This window comes from Ziziphus jujuba, chromosome 11 (genome assembly GCF_031755915.1).
Source record: "Ziziphus jujuba cultivar Dongzao chromosome 11, ASM3175591v1".
Taxonomy (NCBI): domain Eukaryota; kingdom Viridiplantae; phylum Streptophyta; class Magnoliopsida; order Rosales; family Rhamnaceae; genus Ziziphus; species Ziziphus jujuba.
In genome coordinates, this window is record NC_083389.1 from 25,536,985 (window position 1) to 25,564,606 (window position 27,622).

General features: G+C 34.1%; 1 pseudogene; it reads right to left on the reverse strand.

Moving 5' to 3' along the window:
• Positions 1-9,554: 9,554 nt before the first annotated feature.
• On the reverse strand, positions 9,555-25,280 carry LOC112493343 (putative protein TIC 214 N-terminal part; annotated as a pseudogene).
• Between the last annotated feature and the right edge of the window lie 2,342 nt (positions 25,281-27,622).

Consider the following 27,622-nt stretch of genomic DNA (forward strand, 5'->3'; position numbering starts at 1 on the left):
TATATTCACAACTTGGCTTAAACAAGAGAAATCAACAAACATCAAATTATTCATATATATTCACAATATGTTCCCTATGGTAACTGGGTTCATGAATTATGGTCAACAAACAGTATGAGCTACAAGGTACATTGGTCAAAGTTTCATGATTACCTTATCCCATGCAAATCGTTTACCAGTAACTATTCAATATCCTTATGAAAAATTAATCACCGGAGAGTGTTTCCACGGTTGAATCCATTTTGAGTTTGATAAATGTATTACTTGTGAAGTATGTGTTCGTGTGTCCTACAGATCTACCCATTCTCGATTAGAAATTGGAAACTAACATTTACAAGAAACGGTTGCTTAATTACAGTATTGACTTCGGAATCTGTATATTTTGTGGTAACTGCGTTGAGTATTGTCCAACAAATTGTTTATCAATGACTGAAGAATATGAACTTTCTACTTATGATCGTCATGAATTAAATTATAATCAAATTGCTTTGGGTCGTTTACCAATATCAGTAATTGACATTTATACAATTCGAACAATTTCGAATTTGCCTCAAATAAAAAAATAAGAAAGTACCTTGATTCAAGAAAATTTTCAAATTACTAAGTACTAAGGTTCCTTTCATTTTGTTTGGTCATGCCCTACAAATCCTAACTATTCATTAGTTGGTAATAATCATGACTTAATTTGGATTGAAAATTGAGTAATTAAGTAATGTCTATATAATTATTTTGAAATATAGTTTCGGATTTTAACTACTCTTTCTTTCAGATAAAGAATGAAATTAGTCCAATATCTGTACCCACATTAATTCACATCCTCGAGGATTTCATTCAATTAGGAATTGACTATAAATCATAAAAAAAAATTTCTGGTCGGGTCTCAATAAGGTCATGAAAAAAATTTTGATTTTTTATCTCTTTGTTTACATATAATGGATTTGCCTAGACAATACATGATTTTCTTTTAGTCTTTCTGGGATCAGGTCTTATATTAGGAGGTATAGGAGCAGTATTATTTACCAACCCAATTTATTCTGCTTTTTCATTGGGACTCATTCTTGTTTGTATATCCTTATTCTATATTCTATTAAACTCTTATTTTATAGCTGCGGCACAACTCCTTATTTACGTGGGAGCTATAAATGTTTTAATCATATTTGCTGTAATGTTCATGAATGGTTCAGTATATTACAAAGATTTTAATCTTTGGACCGTTGGGGATGGGGTTACTTTGCTGGTTTGTACAAGTATTTTGGTTTTACTAATGAGTACTATTATGGATACGTCATGGTACAGGATTATTTGGATTTTAGAGCAAGATTTGAAAGTTATAGTCAACAAATTGGAATTCATTTATCAATAGATTTTTTTTCCTTCCCTTTTAATTCATTTCAATAATTCTTTTAGCCGCTTTGATAGGTGCAATCGCTGTGGTGCACCAGTAATAAATCGTAAATCTATAGAATTAGCAACAGTAATCCAAATGAAACTTCAGTCTGTGTTATCACATCTATTTCTCTTTAATTCTATTTAACGATTGTTTATGTTGAAAGTAGAAATTATTTTATTAGATCTATTACCAATCTATTTATTTGTTCTGTACCTTTTAGATTCTAGTCAACTGAATCCGTTGAATTGTTGTTCATATTATATTGAAATAAATCAAAATTTAATTGATAAGGAGTTAGCCAATGATGCTCGAACATGTACTTGTTTTGAGTGCCTACTTATTTTCTATCTGTATCTATGGGTTGATCACAAGTTGTAGTATGGTTAGAGCCCTTATGTGTCTTGAACTTATACTGAATGTGGTTAATATAAATTTTGTAACATTTTTCAATTTTTGTTATAGCTATTACAGCCGCTGAAGCAGCTATTGGACCGGCTATTGTTTCGTCAATTTATCGTAATAGAAAATCAACTCGTATTAATCAATTGAATTTTATGAATAAGTAGTATTAATCATATAAATTAGAATATTCATAAATTCGAATTAGCATGTATTATACATACTGTATGATCATGTTTGCGAACAAGTAAGAAATCAAAGTATCTTAGCTCCCTTACATGAGTCGATCCAGAAGTAGATTGATTACAAAAATTATGGTAAATCATTGATTCATCTGGTGTCTAAATATATGATTTATTTATAAACTTACTAGATCAAAAATTTAGAATGTTCAAAAAATTTATATATCCAATGTCACATTCAGTCAAGATTTATGATACATGTATAGGATGTACTCAATGTGTCCGAGCCTGCCCCACAGATGTATTAGAAATGATACCTTGGGATGGGTGTAAAGCTAAGCAAATCGCTTCTGCTCCAAGAATAGAGGACTATGTTGGGACGGATTTCTTGAGTGTTCAAGTTTATTTATGGCATGAAACAACTCGAACTATGGGGCTAGCTTATTGATACATTTCAGAAAACCTTACTTGAATATATATATATATATATATATATTTTACCAACAAAAACCCACACTCAGAATAATATATTTTATTTTATATTTTTTAGCACTGGTTTTTCTGGTCCAAGTGTATCATGTTTTTAGCACGAATGATTTTCCTTAGTTAACTATAGTTGTAGTTTTGACAATATCTGCGAGTTCTTTATTTTTCTTTCTTCTTAATAGAGGGAATAAGGTAATTAAGTGGCATACTATTTGTATATGCATAATAGAACTCCTTCTAATAACCTAGACATTTGGGTATCATTTCCAACTGGACAATCCATTAATCCAACTTATAGAGAATTATAAATGAATCTATTTTTTTTATTTTTACTGGAGACTGGGAATAGATGGAATTTCTATAGGAACTATTTTACTGATAGGATTTATCACTACTTTAGCTACTTTAGCGGCCTGGCCGGTTACTCGAGATTCCTAATTATTCCATGTCCTGATGTTAGCAATGTATAGTGGTCAAATAGGACCATTTTCTTCTCAAGACCTTTTACTTTTTTTCATCATTTGGGAGTTAGAATTAATTCCAGTTTATCTACTTCTATCCATATAGGCCGGAAAGAATCGTTTGTATTCAGCTACAAAATTTATTTTGTACACTGCAGAAGCTTCTGTTTTTTTATTAATAGGAGTTCTAGGTATTGGTTTATATGGTTCTAATGAACCAACATTAAATTTTGAAACATCAGTTAATCAATCGTATCCTGTAGCATTGGAAATCATTTTTTATATTGGATTTTTTATTTCTTTTGCTATCAAATCGCCGATTATACCCTTACATACATGGTTACCAGACACCCATGGAGAGGCACATTACAGTACTTGTATGCTTCTAGCTAGAATATTATTAAAAATGGGAGCGTATGGAGTGGTTCGGATAAAAATGCAATTATTACCTGATGCTCATTCTATGTTTTCTCCTTGGTTGATCATAGTAAGCACAATTCAAATAATCTATGCAGCTTCAACATCTCCGGGGCAACGTAATTTAAAAAAAAGAATAGCTTATTCCTCTGTATCTCATATGGGTTTCACAATTACAGGAATTGGTTCTATAAACAATACAGGACTCAATGGAGCCATTTTATGATTAATCTCTCATGGATTTATTGGTGCTGCACTTTTTTTCTTGGTAGGACCGAGTTATGATAGAATATGTCTTGTTTATCTAGAGGAAATGGGTAGAATGGCTATAGCAATTCCAAAAATATTTACGACTTTCAATATCTTATCAATGGCTTCTCTTGCATTCCTGGGCATGAGCGGTTTTGTTGCAGAATTGATAGTATGTTTTGGAATACTTACTAGCCAAAAATATCTTTTAATTACAAAAATAGTAATTACTTTTGTAATGGGAATTGGAATGATATTAACTCCTATTTACTCATTATCTATGTTATGTCATATGTTCTATGGATTGAGCTTTTTAATGCTCCAACTCTTATTTTTTTATTTTATTTTGGGCCATGAGAGCTATTTGTTTCGCTCTCTATACTGCTACCTGTAATAGCTATTGGGACTTATCCGGATTTCGTTTTCTCACTATCAGTTAATATGATAGCTCCAAAGATCCAATTGTTGAATCAAAGGAAATCTGTAATAATTCCCAGACGAAAGAAATAAAGTGGTTTGTAAAACATTGTTTCTTTCACTAACGTATTGAATCTCACCAAAAAAAAGTGGATCATTTATGAAATTGTTGCTTTACTAAAAATCCTTATTAATTTTCGAAATGTAATGACTAAAAGGGCTACTGATAATAACAATCCACATAAAAGAGTTGCATAGCTTAATACCATCATACTGACGTGCATCATTAACCAATGGGATTGAAGAGCCGGGACTAATATTGCAGATTGATGCATTTCAGTTAAAAAACCCAAAGTAGCGAAACCTTGGTTAAAAATAGCACTTAGGGTGGTTAGTGCGTTTAAATTAAAATGGTTTTTTTGTTTTTTAAAATAGGGAACCAGATGAATAATGAAAAAACTCCATGAAAGAAAGATTAATGATTCATATAAATTACTTAATGGTAAATGTCCCAAATAAATCCACCGGGAAACTAATAATATTGTTATATAGAAAAAGTAGCTATCATGCCTTTTCTGACGAATCATATAGGCCTACGATTTCATCGACTAATAAGGTTATTAAATGAATTGTAACAACAATTGAAACGATTGAAAAGGATGTATGAATTAATTTATGCTCTAAAGTTGAAAATATCATAAATTTTTGAAATTAAAAATGGGGTACCTCAATTATAGGAATGGCAATCGGGAATTGATTTTATTATAGGACTTACTCTTTTAGAAGATGCATTCCACCACTCGGACTTGAACCAATATGCTCTAGCACTGCTTCCTAAAAGCAGAGTGTCTACCGATTTCACCCTAACGGCTTGCTCGAAATCATAATAGCCTATTTTTATTCCATCTTCGAGATTAAAGGAAGCAATTCAATGCAATATATTTTAGGAAACATTAAAATTGAGGATTTAAAAAAAAATTTCAAAATTTCAAAATTAGGGATTTGAACGTATCGTTTTCAACAAGAATCCTTATTTTTCTCAGTATATCATTATATTTAGTATTAAGATGTCTGTTTTATTTAACTTAATACTGGGGTTTTTTTAGAATTTATTAGTTTATGCTTGAATAAACGGGAACTATTGTACCTAGATATTTCGGACTTCAATCCATGGATAAAACTCAAAAATGTTCTTTATCTTTATAATGTGCATTTTTTAATGATTCATTTCTCATTTATGGGATTTTATGAATCAACAAAAAAAAAATATATATCCACGAAGAAAAATTGGCAGAGTCTTTGTATAATCACCTAAAAAAGGTAAAAGGGGTTTTTATTAATTGGGCTGAAAGCTAGGGATATATAGTGATATGAACTTAGAGAAATAAGAATTTAGAAAGTTATAAGACACATTTTAAACTTATTTAGTTTCAACGATCTATTATATTAAATGATCTATTAATTTTGTCTAAAGATCTTATACTTGCTCTTCTATATTCTATAGTATTCTAAATATATTAGAATATAAATATATAGTATAAAAACAATATAAATAAAATGACAAACCTTTGTTATTATTGAATTATCAAATCCATGGGGAAAATAAGAATCCCCACCTCGAAAATTATAAAACATACTAAAAAGAAAGGTGAAATTTTGTGCTTGCCTTTACTCTTTTTTCAAACAAAAAAATACCATTTTTAGATTTTCAAATTCAATCAACACAAAATTCTTATTTGACTATAAGAGCAAAACAACTTCAATTTATTTAATATTATTATTGATCGGATCAAACCATTAAAGAGTATAAATTATTCCTTTTATTAGTTTAATTATTTTAACTTTCATAAATTATCAATTTTTTTATTTTTATACTTATAAAATATAAAATAAAAATCAAACTAAGAAAAAAAAAATTTAAACAACTTAGAAAAAAAAAAAAAAACTGAAACTAGATTACTTTTTGAGCCAAATCAATTCAGATTTTTCCCAATCTTGGATTATTTATTGTTGCACAAAAAACACTTTTTAAATTCCTCGTAGAAAGAGATTTCGCTAACGAAAAAGCTTTCAATGCTGCTGAATATCCCTTCCTTTTCAAAATATTTTTTCGAACGTGTTTTTTTGATATAAAGGTGCGCTTTTTTGGAATTGCCATTAAAAAATTCTAATAGGTTATTCATTACCATGGTTGGATGTCAAAGACATCTATTGTTCAAAACCAATCATTCTTTACTATTAATTATAATTATCGATCTATTTATTTTCTAGATTGTACTTCCTTTACAAAAATATGGATCTAGAAAAATCGTATAAAATATTACTAGCAACATGAACAATATCGTGGTTTTTAAAAATTAAATACAAATTTTTTTTGTTTGTTTTTTTTTTCTATTCCATACAATTTGATACAACATCTGGAAGAAAAATTTGTATTTATTTTTATTGGTACTCTTATATCTTCCTTCAAATTGATATCTTCTATATCTATAGAATCTACTATGCAATAGAACTAGAATTGATTGGAGTTGACATGAGAAAAAAACAAATACAAAGAAAAAACCTGTGCCTTTCTATCTCTGTCTAGTTTTTTTTTTTTTTTCGTCATCCTAAATTTAATACATGGAATAAAATACATCGAAATGTTTAATAACCCAACCCCTATCTTTATTAAAAAAAAGATTTAGTATTTGTTTATATTAATTATACATTTTATTTAATTGGTCAAGCTCGATAAATAAGTAAATCTAATTAAATTTTAAAAATTAGAATGGGAATAGTAGTTAATCTGCGAAAAGATACAGGATAGATGGTTTTATAAAAGCTATTTTAGGAATTCCTTCTTTAAATTTTATATAAAGTCACGTGTTGGAGTCATAGTTTCTTTATCTTAACCTTTCTAATAAATGTCTTTTATTGGAATAGAAGACAATCAATCGGTTCAAATTTGTTACTGATTCTCAATAATCTAACTTAAACTAAAATAGATAACTATTATTTTATGAGTTAAATTAGGGTTATTTATGCTTTATATCACAATAAAAAACTATTTTTGGTGAAATTTTTTATCCTTGCTCTATATATATAAATAAATTATTGTAATACGTAATAGTAATAAAAATTTAAATTTTCATTTTTTGTATCTTCGTAAAATTTGACTTAATAATTTAATAAAAAAATGTATTTCTTTTTCACTAGTAACTTGGTCATATCGTTTGACCAACTCTAACCTCTTGATTTGAAATATTTGAGGTAGTTGAGAAAGATTCAGAATAATTAAAGCTAAAAAATTCTATTTCAGTTTTGTATATCTTAACTTTTTTTATTAACTGACCCTTTTCAGAAGAAATAAAAGCTAGTGAATCAGATACAATTAATTAAGATAAAAAGATTCTTTTTTTATGGAATATACATATCAATATTCATGGATCATACATTTCATTCCCCTTCCAAATCCTATGTTAATAGGAGTAGGACTTCTACTTTTTCCAACGGCAATAAAAAATCTTTGCTGTATGTGGGATTTTCCTAGCATTTTACTGTTAAGTATAGTTATGATTTTTTCCACCCACATATTTATTCAACAAATAAATAACAGTTCTATTTATCTATCTGTTTGGTCTCATGATCATGGATATTTGAGATTTTTTGCTTACATGAGTTTTTCTAATACTTTAATGTTAGGATTAGTAACTAGTTCAAATTTGATACAATATATATATATATATATATATTTTGTGAATTAGTTAGAATGTGTTATTACCTATTAATAGGTTTTTGGTTCACCCAACCTATTGTTGCTTGTTAAAATGTGTTTGTAACTAATCGTGTAGGGGATTTTAGGTTATTATTAGGAATTCTATGTTTTTATTAGACAGCATGTAGTTTAGAATTTAGGGATTTGTTTGAAATATTCGATAAAGTGATTGATAATAATGAAGTTTATTTTTTAGTTGTTACTTTGTGTGCCCAATTCCCCCTTCATGTATGGTTACCCGATGCTATAGGAGGACCTACCCCTATTTCCGCTCTTATGCACACTGCTACTATGGTAGTAGCCGAAATTTTTCTTGTAACTCAGTTTCTTCCACTTTTCATAGTTATACCTTTCATAATGAATCTAATAGTTTTTATTGGGATAATAACATTACTTTTAGGGGCCACTCTAGCTCTTGCTCAGAAAGATATTAAGAGGGGTTTAGCTTATTCTACAATGTCTTAATTGGGTTATATGATGTTAGCTCTAGGTATGGCGTCTTATCGAGCGGCTTTGTTTCATTTGATTACTCATGCTTATTCGAAAGCATTCTTGTTTTTAGGATCCGGAGCAATTATTCATTCCATGGAAACAATTTTTGGATATTCTCTAGATAAAAGCCAGAATATGGTTCTTATGGGTGGTTTACAAAAACATGTACCAATTACAAAAACTGCATTTTTATTAGGTACCCTTTCTCTGTGTGGTATTCCACCCTTTACGTTTTTTTGGTCCAAAGATGAAATTCTTAGTGCTAGTTGGTTACATTCACCGATTTTTGCAATAATCGCTTGTTCCACAGCTGGCTTAACTACATTTTATATGTTTCGCATCTATTTACTTACTTTTGAAGGACATTTAAACCTTCAGTTTCAAACTTACAGTGGAAAAAAAAATAGCTCGTTCTATTCAATATCTCTATGGGGTAAAGAAGGGCAAAAAGTTATTAAAAAAATTTTACTTTATTAACTTTTTTTTCTTTCTAAAATGGCATATCGAATTGATAGTAATCTAAGAACCATGATGCACCCTTTTATTACTATTAGTCATTTTGGAACTAAGAACACTTTCTCATATCCGTAGGAATCGGACAATACTATGCTGTTTCCTATGGCTGTATTAGTACTATTTACTTTGTTCATTGGATTCATAGGAATTCCTTTCTTCAATCAAGAAGCTGTGGATTTGGATATATTATCAAAATTGTTAAACCCAGTGATAAACCTTTTACATCCAAATCCAAATACTTCTGTGGATTTGTAGGAATTTATTTCAAACGTAACTTTTTCATTCAGCATAGCTTTTTTTGGAATCCTTATAGCGTCTTTTTTATATAAGCCAGTTTATTCCACTTTACAAAATTTGAATTTCTTTAATTCATTTGTTAAATGTATTCCTAAAAAGAGAAAAATTCTTAGGGAAAAACTATTAAATGGGATATATGATTGGTCATATCGTCATGGTTGCATAGATGTTTTTTATGCAATATGCTTAACTAAAGGTATAAGAGGATTGGCTTAATTACTCATTTATTTGATAAACGAATAATTGATGGAATTACAAATGGCATCGGTATTGCGAGTTTTTTGTAGGAGAACGTATCAAATATGTGGGGGGCGATCAAATTTCTTCTTATCTCTTAGTCTATATATCTTATGTATTAATCTTTTTATTAATTTACTCTTTATTTTCTTTTAATTTATAAAAAATTAAAAAAAAAACTTAACTCAACTTAAGTTAACTCAAGTTAACTCAATCAATTATTTAATTTATAGATTAAAATTAAACTTATAGTAAAAAAGAATATTAACAAGAGGTTTTTCAACCCATAGTAGATCTTTTTTTTTTTCTGTAAATATTTCTAAATTCAAATTTTTTTTATTTTCATCCACATCCATATAATGAGTTTCATAAATGGGTCTGTTTTTATAGCTTGTCCATTTAAAGTGGAATTCATCCTTTGTTTTTTCCTTTCCATTCATTCGTAACTCTTCTATTCCATCGATTTTGTCCGGATCATCCTTTTCTTCTGAGAAAAGGGAAGGAGAAGGATCTTCTTTGGTGGATCTCTCTTGTTCCAATTTAGTCCCCCTCGTTTCTAAAGTTGTTTCTATTTCTACATTTGTTTCTTCCTCACTTTCCACCCTTTCTTCTGTTTTTGAGGTTTCTTTCAGTTTCTTAGTAACAATGGGTGATGGTATTCTGCCTAAATAGTAGACCCATGTAACAAATAAGAGAATACTAAAGATTCGAGCCATAGAATTTCTCAATTCTGACACAAGGTACTTATTGGATCTAATATAATTATTTTGCTGTATCCAGACTAATACCAATCCAACCCATTTTATGAATAAAATGTGACCAATTAACCAACCAACAAAACTACTTGTTACAAATAACATCTTGTTCTTGCATCGAAACATATAAATGTTGACTAGTCTGACTAACATTGAACTTGGTAAAATGAAATGGTTGAATAATTGATAAATTAGATTATTCAGGAATACACATTGAATGCTAAGGTAACGCATCAAATTTTTGTTAGTAGATCCATAATCAAGAAAGTGTTTGTGATTGTTCCATAAGAAATGAAACAAAAGATAGGGTAGAGCTAGGACAGTTATTGTATGAGTTCTACCTAATGCTAGATGCAGAGGCACATAATAGATCGACATGAACATCATGAGCTTTCCTGTAATAAAATCGGTTGCTTTTGATACTTTCTTCTCGGTTCCTTCTTCTTTTTCTTCCATAACACGAGCTCGAGAAGGAAGACATAAGAGGTGATACGAACCTAGGATGACTTGCGCCTAAACCCGTATTATATTAGCCTATATCTAATTATATTCAAGTTCTAATGGTCACCTTGACCTCTAACCAACCTGTGATTAGAAACCTTGGCATATAATAAAAACACCATAATAGGTGATGAAAATCCTATTGATAATTCAAACTAAAACACTCATTCACTAATGGTGTTTTAGGTGTTCAAAAGAACAAAAAGAAATTCAATCTCACAAAATAAATTCTGAATATTATTAATGGGGTGTTCTTCCTCGAAAACAAGCCCTTTTATAGGCTAATAGAAAACAAAATAAAACCCTAAAATAAAAAGGAAAAATTGGCCATACAATGAAAAATCCTAATATGGCCGAAAGTCTCTCCCCCTTTCCCAATCTAATTTGGATTAATTAATTCCGTTATTTTGAATTAGGAATTAATTAATTTACAACGAAAATAATAAAATAATAACTTTCCTAAACTTATTTTTCCAGCAAATAAATTTTAAAAAAAAAGTAATGGTAATTTCCTAAAACAAAAGTTAGAGTCAAATTAGGAAACTAAAATACTAGCTTTTTGACTAAGTTGACTTTGATCAATCTTTGACCAATTTGAGCTCCAAATTAGCTTCAGTATGCTTTTTATGATGCCAAATAAGCTTATTATGGAGTGTTGAAGTGTGGCAATTTTGCCACTTGATGGTGCATGTCACCGGCTAGCATGCACACCTTGGTATCAAATCCTTTCCTTTTATGAGTTTATATTTCTTTGTATGTTTTTAACTGATGCAAGGTATATTTTGATAATGTTTTGTGCCTAAGTTATGTATGCAAAATTATAGGCAAGATTATGCACAAAAGAGTAGGAATGTTATGCTTGAAATGCCTATGGTGCTGGATTCATAATTTCCAGCAACATAGTTCCACTATTTATCTTATATCTCAGGTTGCAAATGGAGTTTTGGGCTGAAATTGGGAGGGATGTCTACAGACATATATAGAAGACTATGGTTCAAATTTCAAGTCCAAATGACATGGGAAAGTCCATTTTCTATTCCAAACAGATTGCTGTATCTGATGGGCCCAGTATGCAGAGTATGGGTCAGTTTTGGAGCTGTTTGGCCCATGATCTAGTTCCAGAACTTTCCTAGCTCTTGGAACAATATTTATTGATGACCAAGGATGCTTCAAACCAAGTTTCATAAGCAGATACAAAGGGGAACTAAGTAGGTGAAGCTAGTTTGGTTGTTTACCCAAACTAGTTAAACAATAGGAACTTAGTTCAAAACCATGTGCCACTTTTTACTATATTTGGAATAGACATGTTGCAGCTGGTTTTTGACTCTTTTGTGTATGAAAAGTTAGGTGTTGACCATTTTAATTTTTAAATTTCAAATACTTTACTCATTTTGTAAGCTCACATGCTTGGCATGTGTGAACTAGTTGTAATTTCAAGCTTATATAGTAAAATGAATGAAATGGCTACTACATCCAAGCCTTATTTTCAAAAGCCAACGTGTTCCTCTTCTTCTTATCTCTTCTTCAACATCTTAGAACACTCTAGGAACCCTAAAAACCAGAAAACACCATAACCAAAACCTAAAAACACAACTCACACACAACCATTCCCAAGAGCATCACCAAAAGCTTGCTTGTTGCTAACACTTCAAGCTAGCTTGCTCTTGGTCATAACCTTCTCACCCCAACAAAGTGGTATCAGAGCAAGGCATATTTTTTGTGAGATTTGTGAGGTTTTTGGGCTGGTTCGTTCCTTGAGAGTGAAGAGATACTTGAAAGCACAAATATATTTTCATATTCCTTCATACTCGAAAGCAACATCCACATGGCTTCTTCAAGTTTTTCAACTCCTTCTCCTCCTATCTTCAATGGGGAGAACTACAACATTTGGAGTATCAAGATGCAAGCCTACTTGAAGGCTTATGGTCTTTGGGAGGTCACCATAAATTCCCAAGAACCCGAGCCTTTAAGACAAGGGGCAACGGTCAACCAAATCAAGCACCATGAGGAGGAATTGGCTAAAGGTTTCAAGGCTCTCACCGCCATTCATTCTTGTATTAGTGATACCATTTTCACAAAGATAATGGCATGTGAGAGTGCCAAAGAAGCTTGGGACAAACTTCAAGATGAGTTCCAAGAGAGTGCAAGGACAAGGCAAATGCAAATCCTTAACCTAAGGAGGGAGTTTGAGACTATCAAGATGAAAGACAAAGAAACGGTTAAGGAGTTCACCACAAGGCTTCTTAATGTGGTGAATCAAATTAGGGTGCTAGGTGAAAGATTAAGTGACCAAAGGATTGTAGAGAAGGTGTTGGTCTCCTTGCCCGAGAGGTTTGAAGCTAAGATATCTTCATTGGAGGAGTCAAGGAACCTAAATGAAATTTCCTTGACCGAGTTGGTGAATGCCTTGCAAGCTACGGAGCAAAGGAGGAGGATTAGACATGAAGAATCAATGGAGGCTGCATTTATGTCTAAACAACATCAAAAGACACAAAATCAAAAGAATAACAAGCTTAAGGTCATAAAGGAGAAAGGTGAAACTAGCAAACCCGAGAGGAAGTCCTATGAACCTTGTCACCATTGCAAGAAGAAAGGTCATCATCCAAGAAGGTGTTGGTGGAGGCCGGATGCATTTTGCCATAAATGCCAACAAAAGGGTCATGTGGAGAGAGTATGCAAGGCAAACAAGAAAGATAAGCAACAAGCAAATGTTGCTAAAGATAATGCAAGTGATAGTGAATCCGAAGAGTTGTTTGTTGCTACTTGTTTTAGTAGCATCAAGAATGATGAAGGATGGATCATTGATAGTGGAGCAACACACCATATGTCTCACAAGCATGAGTGGTTCACAAACTTGGATAGGAGCAGCCACAACAAAGTCAAAATTGGAAATGGAGCCTTGATGGAAGTGAAAGGCAAAGGAGATGTGGTGATACACACCACCAAAGGTATCAAAACTATCCATGATGTTCTCTATGTACCTTCTTTATGTGAGAACTTACTTAGTGTAGGTCAAATGCTTGAGAACAAATATGCATTACACTTCTCAAACATGACATGCACTATAGTTGATCCACATGGAAATGAATTAATGTGTGTTGGAATGAAGAACAAGAATTTTAGGTTGAATATGGATGAAAATGGTGCATCGGTTGCATTAAACACCAAAGTTGAGAACATCTCTCAACTTTGGCATAAAAGACTAGGCCATGCTAGCTTTAAGTCATTGGTAGGCACACATGAACTTGTTAGAGACATGCCATTGGTGGAGAAGCAAGAACATGTGTGTGAAGTGTGTCAAAAAGGAAAGCATACTAGGCTAGCATTTCAATCTTGTTCTTGGAGATCAAAGGAGAAGTTAGGACTTATACATTCGGATATTTGTGGTCCTATGAGTGTTCCATCCTTAAATGGCAGCAAGTATTTCATAACTTTCATTGATGATTACTCAAGAATGTGTTGGGTGTATTTCCTTGAAAGAAAATCACAAGCTTTGGAGAAGTTTGTAGAATTTATGAAGTTAGTGCAAAATCAATCCGGTTGCACTATAAAGGTGTTAAGGACGGACAATGGTGGGGAATACACAAGTGAGGCTTTCAAACAACTTTGTAAGGATCATGGTATAGTTCATCAATTCACTACACCATACACACCACAACAAAATGGTGTATGTGAAAGGAAACACCGTACCATCATGGAGATGGCTAGATGTTTGTTGTTTGAAAGTGGCTTGCCAAAGAAGTTTTGGGCCGAAGGAGTTAATACATCCATCTACATCCAAAATAGGCTCTACTCCAAGTCTTTGAGGAGTAAAACCCCATTTGAGCTTTGATTTGGATATAAGCCTTCTCTTGATCATCTAAGGGTATTTGGAAGCATTTGTTACATCCTAGTACCACAAGAGAAGAGAGGAAAGCTTGATGAAAGGTCACAAGTTGGTGTCTTGGTTGGCTATAGTGATGTGACCAAGGGATATAGAGTGTATAACTTGGAAACCAAGAAACTTGTGATAAGTAGAGATGTGAAAGTTGATGAGGAAGCTAAATGGGTTTGTGGTAAGGAGGAGTTGGCTAGTATGGATGAAGACAATCGGCTTGAAGCTCATGATAACGATGAGGAACAAGGAAATGATGAAGGTGCTGCCCATGATGATGAATATGATGAGAATGAGCTAGAAATCTCTATAGAGGCTGATTTGGAGATTGGTGATGGTGTGAGAGGCACAAGACCTCTTAATGAGATTTATGAAAGGTGTAATGTGGCATTGAGTGATCCAATCAATGTCCATGAGGCTATGGCAAGAAAAGAGTGGAGACAAGCCATGCAAGATGAAATCGATGTGATAAACAAGAATGACACTTGGAGCTTGGTAACAAAACCGAAGGGAAAGAATGCTATTGGGGTGAAGTGGATCTTTAGGACCAAGTACAATCCGGATGGGTCCATAAATAAGCACAAGGCAAGGCTTGTTGTCAAAGGATATGCACAACAAGCCGGTGTGAATTATGGAGAGACTTTTGCACCGGTTGCAAGGATGGAAACCATAAGACTTCTTCTTGCAATCTCGGCACAAAAGTCTTGGAAAGTATATCACCTTGATGTGAAGTCAGCCTTCTTGAATGGAATATTGAAGGACGAGGTCTATGTTGTGCAACCCGAAGGTTTTGTGAAGAAAGGAAGTGAAGAGAAGGTATACAAGCTACACAAGGCCTTGTATGGCCTTAAACAAGCTCCTAGGGCATGGTATGCCAAGATAGATGGTCTTTTGACAAAGCATGGATTTAGGAGGAGTCCTAATGAGCCTACATTGTATATTAGGACTCATGGTTGCATGGTGTTGGTGTCTCTTTATGTTGATGACCTTCTAGTGACCGGTGGTAATGAGAAAGAAGTGAGCAATTTCAAAAGTGAGCTAGAATTGAACTTTGAGATGTCTAGCCTTGGAGAGATGAAATACTTTCTTGGAATTGAAGTTGTCCAATCATCCAAGGGCATCTTCATATCTCAAGAAAGCTATGTGAAGGAGTTGCTCAAGAAGTTTGACATGGAAGATTGTAATAGCGTTGCCACACCTATGAATGAAGGCACCAAGTTGGTGAAGGATGATGATTCTCCAAAGGTAAATCCTTCCATCTATAGAAGTTTAATTGGTAGCCTTTTATATGTATGCTCTACTAGACCGGATATCATGTTTAGTGTGGCTGTTTTGTCAAGATTTATGCATAGTCCATCACAAAATCATCTTAGTTGTGCAAAAAGAATCCTAAGGTATTTGAAAGGTACTAGTGATTTTGGTATATGGTACAAGGATGGCATGAATGAAGCTTTGCTTGGTTATAGTGATAGTGATTGGGCTGGTTCTTTGGATGATAGCAAGAGCACATCGGGCTACATTTACACTCTTGGAAATGGTCCTTTCTCATGGAATTCCAAGAAGCAACAAACCGTTGCACAAAGCACCGCGGAAGCCGAGTATATTGCTTGCTCAAGTTGTGCTAATCAAGGTGTTTGGCTTAGGAAATTATTGGAGGACTTGAGCTTGAAGCAAGAGGAAGCCATGGTAATATTGTGTGACAATACTTCAGCAATAGCAATTGCACAAAATCCAGTCCAACATGGGAGGACCAAGCATATACCGGTCAAGTATCATTCCTTAAGGGAATTTGAAGTAAGTGGTGAAGTGAAGTTAGAGTATGTGACTTCCGAGGAGAACTTGGCGGATATCTTCACCAAGCCATTGGGAAATAAGAGATTTGAGATATTGAGAGGACTTCTCAATGTCTCATACAAAATTGCCAAGGAGGAGTGTTGAAGTGTGGCAATTTTGCCACTTGATGGTGCATGTCACCGGCTAGCATGCACACCTTGGTATCAAATCCTTTCCTTTTATGAGTTTATATTTCTTTGTATGTTTTTAATTGATGCAAGGTATATTTTGATAATGTTTTGTGCCTAAGTTATGTATGCAAAATTATAGGCAAGATTATGCACAAAAGAGTAGGAATGTTATGCTTGAAATGCCTATGGTGCTGGATTCATAATTTCCAGCAACATAGTTCCACTATTTATCTTATATCTCAGGTTGCAAATGGAGTTTTAGGCTGAACTTTTGAGGGATGTCTACAGACATATATAGAAGACTATGGTTCACATTTCAGGTCCAAATGACATGGGAAAGTCCATTTTCTATTCCAAACAGATTGCTCTATCTGATGGGCCCAGTATGCAGAGTATGGGTCAGTTTTGGAGCTGTTTGGCCCATGATCCGGTTCCAGAACTTTCCTAGCTCTTTTAACAATATTTATTGATGACCAAGGATGCTTCAAACCAAGTTTCATAAGCAGATACAAAGGGGAACTAAGTAGGTGAAGCTAGTTTGGTTGTTTACCCAAACTAGTTAAACAATAGGAACTTAGTTCAAACCCATGTGCCACTTTTTACTATATTTGGAATAGACATGTTGCAGCTGGTTTTTGACTCTTTTGTGTATGAAAAGTTAGGTGTTGACCATTTTAATTTTTAAATTTCAAATACTTTACTCATTTTGTAAGCTCACATGCTTGGCATGTGTGAACTAGTTGTAATTTCAAGCTTATATAGTAAAATAAATGAAATGGCTACTACATCCAAGCCTTATTTTCAAAAGCCAACGTGTTCCTCTTCTTCTTATCTCTTCTTCAACATCTTAGAACACTCTAGGAACCCTAAAAACCAGAAAACACCATAACCAAAACCTAAAAACACAACTCACACACAACCATTCCCAAGAGCATCACCAAAAGCTTGCTTGTTGCTAACACTTCAAGCTAGCTTGCTCTTGGTCATAACCTTCTCACCCCAACATGGAGTCCCACACGTTTCCCTTGCTTGGAGGAAAGAGAAAAAGCCAACTCAGTAAAATACAGTAAAGCCAACAAGCAATACAGCAATTTTCGGCCAAATTTTGAAGCTGTCCGTACAAGTCCGTACAAGTTGGTTTTACTTCTGCCTTGAATTGTTTCCATGAAATTTTAGTGATATTTATTGAATCCATAAAGATTTGGAATCATTTCTTGCTGCCTGGACTCCATAAATGCACCAAAGCCGCTACCTGGATCCGTATCGACTTCCATCACTTGTATGCTTAAAACAGGTCTTGGATCTTTGGGTATAGACAAGCCCTCTTGTGAATGAATTATCCCCTGGATAAAGGCAGCATGGTTGTCCCTAAAGCTCTTATCTTGAGCCCTAGTGATCGGCCCAGTCTTCATCCGTATTGGATCAACACCCTAGCTGGTTGTCGGTTGTGCGGGTACGAGTGGATTCGCATCATTCCCCTCCTCTTGAAAAGGATTTGCCCTCAAATCAAAATCATCACTGCAGAAAAAGGAGACAAATCAGCAACATTAAATATGGCACTAACATTCCTAGTAAATCAAGTTTGTAGGTATTCTCGTTAATCCGCTCCTAAACTTGAAAAGGTCCATCCACACGTTGCATAAGCTTTGACTTTCTTTGTTTTCGGAAATCTCTCCTTTCGTGAGTGCAACCAAATCAAATCTCCTAGGTCAAAAACTATCACAATAAAATCTAGAAATACATGCTCATTATAGCAAAAATTACACTTTTTTAAGTTCGCAAATAATCTCTTCCAAATTTTCAAATTTCCACAAAGTAAAGCTCTCAACAAGGAAGATAAAGTTCTATACTACAAAAGTATTTTTAAATAAGCATCTTTATAATTCATGTCCAGCAATGGTTTCTTACCCAAGATAGCCTTATTAACATCCCCAAAACTCAACTAAAATTTTTTATTTTTCCTCTCTTTTCTTTCTTTTTCTTTCTTCCCCTCGATTTGGCTTTCACTCTTGACTTTTCTCACTTCTCTCACACTCTCGGGTTTTTCTCCCCTTCTCACCCCACTTTCGCCTTTCCCATGATTTTTTCACTCAAGTTGGATCTTAGAACACTTACCTGGTTGGTCTTGCATGGCTTGGACTCCTTGGATGGGTGTTGTTGTCGTGGGGGCCATGCTAGTTCTCTCCTTGAGTTGTTCGGCCACCCTCCTTTGTTGTATTTGTATTTGATTTTTGTACACCTCTTTTGGAGTTAATGTCTCCAGCTTGACCTTCTTACCTTTAAATCTAAAAACAATACTATTCTCTCTACCATAATGAATAGCATCTCTATCAAATTGCCATGGCCTACCAAAGTAAAATATGTCCTGATGCATAGGCACAACATCACACAAAACCACATCCACATATTTATCAATGCTGAATTTTACTTTGGCTTGTTTATCAACTTTCATCTCACCACTATCATTAAGCCATTGTAACCTATAAGGTTTGGGATTTTAATTGTTATCAAGCCTAGTTTATCAACTACCATGCTACTAATTACATTTGCACAACTTTCACTATCTATAATCATACTACATATGCTACCTTGAATTTCGCATCGGGTGTGGAAGATGTTTTCTCTTAGAATTTGATCCTTATCTTTGTATAGAGTAAGGACCCTCCTTGCAACTAAGCTCAAGTCAGCCCTTAAAGGTTGGAGTGTTTAGGGTTCCTCATGCTCATCCCCTCCAAGTTCTTCATCATCCAATTCGACCTCTCCCCCACTTTCCTCACTTTCGGATTCTAGTTCACCATTACCTTTCAGCACCATGATCCTCCTATTCAGGCATTGATTGGTAATGTTTCCTCATCCCTGACACTTAAAACACACAATTTCATGAGTTTTAGAAGGTTTAGGATTAAATTTACCTTCATTTTTGTGTGCTTGGACAGATTCTGTTCTAGTCTCTCTCTTTGGCCGATTTGAACTTTCTTCTCCAACTTTCAGCTTTTGTATTGTTTTCAAAGGTAAGATTGTTTCTCCACCCACTTGGATTTGATCTTCCGCTGTTGGAAACACCTCCAAACCATGAGTTTGTACCCTTCCTCTTAAATTGATGCTCTAATTTAATAGCCACATGCAACATCTCCTCCAATTCCACATATTGTTGCAATTCTAGTTGATTGGCTATCTCATGATTCAAACCACCAAGGAATCTTACCATGGTTGGTTCTCTATCCTCATTCATGGTTAACCTCATCATAAGCATCTCCATCTCCTTGCAATAATCCTCCATGGACCTACTTCCTTAAGATAAAGATTGAAGTCTTTGATGCAGCAACCTATGATAGTGTGATGGTACGAATCACTTCCTCATGGCTCCTTTCATTTGCCGCCATGTAGTAATCAAGTCATCATCGGCCCAATCTTCATCTGTATCGGGTCAGCACCCTAGTGGCTTGTCGGTTATTGTTAGAGAATCATGGCAATTTTTAGCCATGAACGATGCAAACCCGAGACCAAGCTGAAATGCCTTGACTGAGAGGTCATACTTAGGTTGCTTTGTAATTTTGCTTGTATTTTGCACTAGAAATTTTGTGTAAACTAGGCCAGATAAGTTGGTGCACAAAGACACTAAAATGTGTTATTTAAAGTGTATTAGCCAAGATCAAGGTTTAAGAAAACTAAGCACCTTGATGACATGGAAAGCATCTTGGTGATTAAGATGGTGACATGGAAGCTACTTGGTGACATGGAGCCAAACCATTCGGCCTTTGTCTCATCCAATTCATGGAAGAACATGTGTCATCATGCATGAGGACTAATTCAACATAAAGCACCTAATGAGGCAGCAACACTTGTCAACAAACCATGAAGCATGTGGCAAAATTACTTTACACATGTGTTTTGCTTCACCATGAAGGACTTGTTTTGTATTGGTGCTAAACCTGGCCATGGTGTGCTTTCACACCTATTTTGTATGCTATAAGTGTGTATCACATCTCAATGAATAATATGTATTGAATTTTAGAGAAAATACCTTAGTTTCCATTTTGAAACCAAGAGAAACACAAACCGGCCAAGATTGGAAAATTTTCCATCAACTTAACCAAAGCAAGCCGAGAACAACCAAACTCCAAATCAATCACCAAACCTTTCAAAACCTTGTTCTATTTAGATTAACCTTGCCCTAATCCTATCAAATTGGTATCAGAGCCTGGTTTCTATAAATCCTTATTCAAAATTGATTGGAGAAAACACAAAACACAAACCGTTTTCAAATGGCATCCTCACACTTTTCACCACCTTCACCTCTTATCTTTGATGACCAAAACTATCCTATTTGGGCAATTAGAATGAGAGCCTATCTTCAAGATTATGACCTTTGGGAGCTTGTTGAAGTTGATTATGAAGTAGAACCATTGAGAGTAGGTGCTACGGTGAATCAAATCAAACCTCATAGTGAAGAAAATTCAAGACCTTTCAAAACTCTCACAGCAATACAAGCTGCTATGACTGATGATATCTTCACTAGAATCATGACCTGTACAACTCCTAGACAAGCTTGGAAAAAGCTTCAAGAGGAGTTTCAAGGAAGTACAAGATCAAGACAAATGCAGCTACTAAACCTTAGAAGAGAATTTGAAAATTTGAAGATGCTGGAACTTGAAACCGTGAAGGAATTTTCAAACAAACTTATGATTATGAAGATTGTCAACCAAATCCGATTACTTGGTGAATCTTTTCCAGACTAAAGGATTATTGAAAAGATCCTTATATGTCTTCCAGAGAAATATGAAGCAAAGATCTCAACTTTGGAGGAAACAAGAGACCTTACACAACTTACAGTTGCTGAATTGATCAATGCCTTGCAAGCTCCAGAACAAAGGAGGAGTCTTCAGCTACAAGGTGAATCAAGCTCAAGTGAAGTAGCCCTTGTAGCAAATAACAAAGGCAAAACAATCTAGCAACCAAGGCCTTTTCAAAGGCAAAATAGAGGCAAGGAGACCACCAACCAAAGAGGGAACAAGATGACCTATGGTCCTTGCATAATATGAAAGAACCAAGGACACATGGCCAAGATATGCTGGTGGAGGCCGACTACTCAATTTAAGATTTGCAAGCAATTCGGTCACATGGAAAGAGTTTACAGGCAAAGAAACCAAAGCCAAGAAGCAAGACAAGCTCATGAAACCGAAGAATTAAATGGAGAGCATGAGCACAATTTTACAGCAACTTGCAATCTTGCAACCACAACCAAAGACAAATGGATTTTGGACAGCGGGTGCACAAATCATATGTCCAACAACCGTGACTTGTTTATCAAGTTCAACTCAAGAATTACAACAAAAATCAGGACACCAAATGGACAAATCATGGAGGCACAAGGAAAGGGAGATTTGGTCATTAAAACACTAAAAGGTACAATTCAAATTACCAATGTTTTATATGTCCTAAATCTGTTCGAAAATTTACTTAGTGTGCCATAACTTATTAAGAAAGGCTACATTTTGAAATTCTTAAATACAAGTTGTGAAATATCTAAGGATGAAAAAATTGTATTAATTGTCCATATGAAAGATAATAGCCTTGTAATTGATTTTGATCAACAAAATTAAATGGCTATGAATACCAAAGTCCAAGAAGATTCGAGACTATGGCATAGAAGGCTCGGCCATTACAACTATGCCACCATGAAGCAAATGCATACTCAACAAATTGTTGAGAATTTACCACAAATCCATGAAGATAGAGCTGTTTTCCAAACATGTCACTTGGCAAAATCAAAAGACTACCAGTTCCTTTGACAACACTCTACAAAGCAAAGGAAAAGTTACAAATGGTGCATTTGGATTTGTGTGGACCAATGAATGAAGCAACTCATGCAGGGAGGCGGTATTTTATCACCTTTAGTGATGATTATTCAACAAAGTGCTGGATATACTTCCTAAAACAAAAATAGAAGCAGTAGCCACATTTGAAGAGTTCAAAACACTTGTAGAAAACCAAGCACAAACAACCATCAAGGTGATTAGAACCGACAATGGTGGAGAGTACATTTCCAAAGCTTTCCAAGATATTTGTAAGACAAATGGCATCATACACCAACTCACAACTCCATACACACCACATCAAAATGGAGTGAGTAAAAGAAAGAATAGAACCATCATGGAGATGTCAAGATGCTTGCTGTTCGAGAAGTGCTTGCCACAGAAATTTTGGGCTGAAGCTGCCAAAACAAGTGTATACCTCCTAAACCGACTTCCAAGTAAGGCAATTGAGTCTAAAACTCCAAATGAATTGTGGTATGGTTTTAAACCTTTAGTTGATCACTTAAAAGTCTTTAAGAAAGCAAGTATTGGTATATTTGTGGGCTATAGCTCTGTTTCAAAGGGCTATAGAATCTTTGATATATCTAAGATGTAGCTTGTTGTCTCTAGAGATGTTATTGTAGATGAGAACTCATATTGGAGTTGGAAGGAGCATAAAATGGAAGAAAACACTTATATTCAATCAAGAACTCCTTCTACCGATCAAAGTGATTTTGATGTTGCCGATGATGATTAAGATGATGATGATCCGGCCAATGAAGATTATGTAGGGAGAAAAGGTACAAAATCAGTTGCAGAACTTTATCCAAGTGCAAAGATGGCAATACCTGATCCTACAAGATATAGCGAGGCTTCACAACACAAAGAATGGCAAGCTACAATGGAGGAGGAGCTTCATATGATAAAAAAGAACAAAACTTGGAGTTTGGTGCTGAGACCAAAGAAAGGACATGTAATAGGTGTCAAATGGGTTTTTAGAATAAAACTAAACCCTAATGGCACATTGAAAAAATACAAAGCAAGGCTGGTTGTTAAAGGCTATGTTCAAAAATATGGTGTAGACTACATGGAGACTTTTGCACCGGTGTCAATACATGAAACCATTCGACTTTTACTTGCCTATGTAGCCAATAATTTTTGGAAAATATATCATTTGGATGTGAAATCAGCTTTTCTAAATGGTATATTAGAAGAAGAGGTACATGTTGAGCAATTTAAAGGCTTTGTCATAGAAGGAGAGAAGGAGAAAGTGTACAAGCTTCATAAAGACTTGTACAGGCTCAAAGTTCCAAGAGCTTGGTATGCAAAAATTGATGACTACCTCACTCATGAAGGTTTTTCAAGAAGTGACAATGAGCCTACACTCTATATCAAAACCAACTCACATGAAGATGCAATGGCAATCTCTCTTTATGTTGATGATTTGCTAATAATAGGTTGCAATACCAAAGGCATTCAAAAATTCAAAGATAAAGTGATGGAAACCTTTCGAGATGTCCGACCTTGGCTTAATGAATTATTTTCAAGGTTTGGAGATCAAGAAAACAAGTAAAGGTATAATTTTATTTCAAGAAAAATATGCTTTGAATTTGCTTGATACGTTTCAACTATAAAATGCCAAGATTGTTGAAACACCAATGATTCAGTATGCCAAGTTCGAACTTGATGATGGAAGTGAGAAAGTGAATGCTTCGGTTTATAGAAGCCTAATTGGAAGCTTGCTTTATTTGTGTGCTTCAAGGCCTGATATTATGTATGCTGTAAGTGTGCTATCAAGGTTCATGAGTGCACCATCTCAAAACCATTACCAAGCTGCAAAAAGAGTCCTAAGGTATGTAAAGGGTACGGCCAACTTTGGAATCCTATATAAGCATGGCAACATGTGTGAATTAGTTAGCTATTGTGATAGTGATTAGGCAGGTAGCTTGGAAGACATGAAGAGCATCTATGGATACTTGTTTATGTTTGATTCAGGTCCATTTTCATGGAATACACACAATCAATCGTAGAAGCTGCATACATCTTGGTGGCAGCAGCATCAAATCAAGCAATTTGGCTAAGGAAATTGCTTACTGATTTGGGTTGCAAATAAACAAATGCAACCACCATTCATCGTGACAATACTTCACCCATAGCCATCACCAAAAATCCAATACAATATAGAAGAACCAAGTATATCCTTGTGAAGTACCATAGCATCTGTGAGGCTAAAAGAAACAAAGAAATCAATTTGATGCATTATTCAACACAAAACCAGCTGGCCGACATTCTCACAAAACCATTGCCAAAAGAAAGAATTCAAATGCTTAGGTGTCTTCTACACATCATGCCTAACATTGCAAGGGAGGAGTGTTAGAGAATCATGGCAATTGCTAGCCATGAACGATGCAAACCCGAGACCAAGCTGAAATGCCTTGGCCGAGAGGTCATACTTGGTGATTAAGATGGTTACATGGAAGCTACTTGGTGACATGGAGCCAAACCATTTGACCTCTCTCTCATCCAATGCATGGAAGGACATGTGTCATCATGCATGAGGACTACTTCAACATGAAGCACCTAATGAGGCAGAAACACTTGTCAACAAACCATGAAGCATGTGGCAAAGTTACTTTACACATGTGTTTTGCTTCACCATGAAGGACTTGTTTTGTATTGGTGTTTAACCCGGCCATGGCGTGCTTTCACACCTATTTTGTATGCTATAAGTATGTATTACATCTCAATGAATAATATGTATTGAACTTTAGAGAAAATACCTTAGTTTCCATTTTGAAACCAAGAGAAACACAAACCAGTCAAAACTGGAAAATTTTCCAGTAGGTTAACCAAAGCACGCCGAGAACAACCAAACTCCAAATCAATCGCCAAACCTTTCAAAATCTTGTTCTTTTTAGATTAACCTTGCCCTAATCCTATCAATTATGTGGGTACGGGCAGATTCGCATCAAGAGGGCCCTATGGTGAATGTGGTCAGAAATCCATACTAGAGTACGACCACAACGACCAAATTGATTATCTTCATGAATAAGGATACTAGATTACCTAGTATAAAAGATTTAAAAATCATCACAAACCTCCCTTTTTTCTTTTCTATTGCAATTTCTGGATTATTATATGATGATTTTTAAACTTTCCATACATATATAGAAATATAAAGAGATAGACTAAAAATGACATTTCTTATCTTAATGACACCAAAGGGATATTAAGTGAACGGAAGTGGGATATGGATGGAATATAATGAAATAGAGCCACTTTTGCCTACCACTCCTCGTAGCTCGGGAACCACCATGGAATCCTACGAAACTCTTCTTCATTAATTCTTAAAAGTGGATCTCCTCTTCTTACCCTTGAATCTGCCATGTTAGTATAAATAAAGCAAAATAAATTCTCACCAAATATCACTCCCTCATGTGTTTCACTCAATCAAGGTCTCGACACTCGTGTTTTCACCCTAGTTTCAGCTTTTACCCTCTTTTAAGCTCACACACTCTTGCCTTTTTCCACTCAATGAATTATCTCAAAGTTCTAATTAAAACACCCCAAAAAATAGCAACTAGATCACAAGTATGTTTTAATTAAACTTATCAACAAAACAGTAACAAAAAGTAAGCAATACTGAATGAATTAACGAAACCTAGTTTTTGTCTTTCTAGGTAAAGTAAAGCAAAACAACAAGGAAAATTTTGGAATTAGCAAGAACTGGACCAGATGGTAAGAGATTAAGGATTCAAGAATAAAATTTAGGAAAAATAATTTCAAACACGAACAAGAATCAAATCGAACAAAAATATAGAATAGTGTTGGTTGTTGTTCTTATAATTCAAGTTTTCTATTAAATCATTTAACTAACTTTCATCCAAATAATTTAAACACCCAAAATTCAAATATCCAGCAACAAATAATTTTCCATTAAATAAATAATCAACAAAACAGCAGCTCCAATAATTTCCAGCAAACAAATCAAACTCCTACGACCCGAAATTTTTTTTTTTTTTTGGTTATATTCGGCTTTTCTTCTTCCCCTTTTTTTTTTCCACTCACAGATCATAAAACAGCTGCAATAGCAAGAATCAACACCTAAATTGCAATTCCAACACCAAATAATCACCAAACCCGTGACCTCCAACAAAATACAAAAGTACAGTTTTTTTTTTTTTTTTTAATAATCTGTTTGGCTTTTCTTTTTTTTCTTTTTTTTAATATATGAATGCAAATATTTAAGACTAAAACAGCAAAGAAAAATCAATGAAACCAAAATTAACAAGAACAATGATGAAAACAACCAACAAACTAGGAAGCAAAAATACTGTAAAACTAGGAAATCCTAATTTAATTAGGAATGATTTTTTTTTTTTTTTAAGGTGCAGAATGTGTATGATGATAGAAGCAACCTTAACCTAATGTTAAAATTTTAGATTAACACACAAAAAAAATAAAGCAAATAAAGATAGATCAAACCTGAACAAAATTCAGCTCTGATACCAAATGATACGAGCTTAGGACGATTTGCCCCTAAACCCGTATTATATTAGCCTGGATCTAATTATGTTCAAGTTATAATGGTCACCTTGACCTCTAACAAACTTGTGATTAAAAACCATGGTATATAATGAAGACACCACGATAGGTGATGGAAAGCCTATTGATAAGTCAAACTAAAACACTCATTCACTAATGGTGTTTTAGGTGTTCAAAATAACAAAGAGAATTCAATCTCACAAATAACTTTCTGTATAAAATCCAAGCTTGATTTCTCATTGAAAATAAGTCTTTAAATAGGCTTTGAATGAAAAAAATAAAACCCCAAAAGGATTAGGAAATTTTGGCCAACATAGAATCCAATTAGGAATTTTCCTAATTTCACACCATTTCCTAATCTAATTTGGATTAATTAATTTCCTTATTTTGAATTAGGAATTAATTAATTTACAATGAAAATAATAAAATAATAACTTTCCTAAACTTATTTGTTCAGTAAATAAATAAATAAAAATCAACATAAAAGACTAATTTTCTAAAACGAAAAGTCAAAATCAAATTACGAAACTAGTTGACTAGTGTCAATACTAAGGTATCTGTGACCAACCTCCAACTCGTTTGGGCTCCAAATCAGCTTCTATATGCCATTTAGGATGCCAAATATGATTAATAGTGATTCCCACGCATTGCCCCTTGATTGGAATAAGTCAAACAAGAAGAAAAGTCAAAGTCAGTGGCAAAACAGCACATTTTCGGCCAAATTGAGAGGTTGTCCGTACAAGTCCTTTTTAGATGCTTTTGATTCTACCTTGGTTGGATTCCATGTCCTCTTAATGATATTCATTGATTTTATGAAGTGTTAAAACCATTCCTTGTTGCTCGGAGTCCAAATTTGCACGAAAATTGATGTGATTCCGCCCGAGCCCG